The 2,220-nt window shown below is 33.2% G+C and overlaps 1 non-coding gene across 1 annotated transcript; it reads right to left on the minus strand.

The window, feature by feature from the left end:
• Positions 1-1,532: 1,532 nt before the first annotated feature.
• On the minus strand, positions 1,533-1,639 carry LOC139886806 (small nucleolar RNA R71). The gene has a single exon (XR_011772670.1). It is a non-coding gene; the product is annotated as a small nucleolar RNA R71 (small nucleolar RNA).
• Between the last annotated feature and the right edge of the window lie 581 nt (positions 1,640-2,220).

Here is a 2,220-nt window from a genome sequence, read left to right on the forward strand (position 1 = left end):
GATAGGTCAAAACCCTAGCATTAATTGCGATTTTAGGTTATAATTTTATAATAATTATTATTATTAGGGTTTAATTTAATTATTTTATAGTTTTAATATAATTTGTATTTTAAGTTTTAATTATTATTATTTACATCTTTATATTAATCCTTTTATATAAATAATATAAAAATAATATTTTTATAAAATTGTATTTTTATCAACTTAGTTTCTTTTTGTAAATTGTATATTTGTATCATTTACTTCGTAATTTGTATATTTGTCGTTCGTAATTAGCTTTAAACTTAGTTTTTGTCCGTAATTATTTCATATTTCTAGATTTTTAGGCTTTGCCGTAAAATCCCATAAGTGCTTTTTCTTTAGATTAAGATTTAAGTGCTTTAGAATTTTGCAACGTCGCTTATCGCTTTAGTATTTAATTGATTTTAGTGCCTAATTAAGTTATCGTCGTTTTGGATATAGAATTCCTTTTAAGCTTTAATACCTTTATACTTAATTTTTAATTTTTAGTTTTTAGACTTTTAAGTTTCGACGTTTTACTTTCTTATTTTTTTTATTTTCGACGTTTTTCGACGCGCTTTTTTTTCATTTCTACGCTCTAGTTTTTAGGACATAGATTCTTATTTTCTTTAAATTTCGACGAAAAATTATAAAAAGCAATTAAATTGATAGACATCCAAATTTTCTGATTCGTAGTAATAGTTGGATTTGTTAGTGGCGAGTTGTGGGCTTCCGATTTAAAGGGTCCTGGCTACCTGCTGCATCTATTGGCTATTCGAAATGTGGGCAAAATCAAAAAAGTCTATTAATTTGATAACTTATATAATTTTTATCTTTATAACCAATAGGATATTCAGTGAATGCACCGAGCAAAACGTTCACCACCTTTCATACGTTCACCACCTGTAACCAGATCAAGACATCTAGCCAATATTTTCGCCGTTGATTTTTCTTTAGAATCATCATCTAGTCGAACAAGTACTCCAACTCAAATTTCCGATAATCCATTTTTTGAACCCGACTTCACAATTAAGAACCCGGAGGATATTCAAGGACAATTTCAAGATCCTGAACCACTAATCATTCCTCCTGAACCACAAACCGTTAAATCAGAATCTTCTAGTGATTCGGATTCAACAAATTTAGATATGGCAGAAACAGAACCTCAAAGTATGGAAGACCGAATGAGAACCACACGTACGGGCCAAGGTCACGCCATTATTAAGCCAGATATTAATGCGCTAGATTCTCAAATCAAAGGAAAAATCCTACACATGGTCACTAATCAATGCCAATTCAGTGGTACTGCAAAAGAAGATCCAAACGAACATCTTCGAACTTTTAATAGGATTTGTAATCTATTTAAAATCCGAGAAGTTGAAGATGAAACTATTTATCTTATGTTGTTCCCATGGACTATAAAGGGAGAAGCCAAAGATTGGTTAGAATCGCTACCTGAAGGAGCGATTGACACATGGGATGTTTTAGTTGAGAAATTTCTTAAAAGATTCTTTCCGGCATCTAAAGCCGTGAGACTTCAAGGAGAAATTGCCACATTCATGCAAAAGCCAAATGAAACGTTATATGAGGCATGGACAAGATTCAGAAAAATGTTGAGAGGATGTCCTCAACACGGTCTAGATACTTATCAAATAGTGCAAATATTTTACAAAGGTGTCGACGTCAGCACACGAAAAGACATCGACACAGCAGCTGGTGGTTCCATTATGAAGAAAACCGCTACTGAAGCTCACAAGATAATTTATAATACATCCTCCCACTCTCATGAGTGGCACCAGGAAAAAGATATCTTTCATTCATCTAAAGCGGCTAGAGCCGATTCTAGCCATGACTTTGATTCTGTTCCGCAAAAATAGATGCTTTCGAGAGACGAATGGAAAAGATGACTAAAGATATTCACGCAATACGAATCAATTGTGAGCAATGCGGTGGACCACACTTAACGAAAGATTGCCATATTTAGCAAACGATGGAACAACGTGAGAATGTTTCCTACATGAACCAAAGGCCAGGAAATAATTATCAAAATAATTATCAACCGCCAAGGCCAAACTTCAATCGAAATCAAAACATTCTTTACAATCCAAATGGACCCAACAATAACTCGTATAACCAACAAGGTCCGAATAACGAACCAACTCAAAACAACACTTTCAATCAACAAAGACCTAGTTTGTATAAACCACCACAACAAATCGA

This window comes from Rutidosis leptorrhynchoides, chromosome 1 (assembly GCF_046630445.1).
Source record: "Rutidosis leptorrhynchoides isolate AG116_Rl617_1_P2 chromosome 1, CSIRO_AGI_Rlap_v1, whole genome shotgun sequence".
NCBI lineage: Eukaryota > Viridiplantae > Streptophyta > Magnoliopsida > Asterales > Asteraceae > Rutidosis > Rutidosis leptorrhynchoides.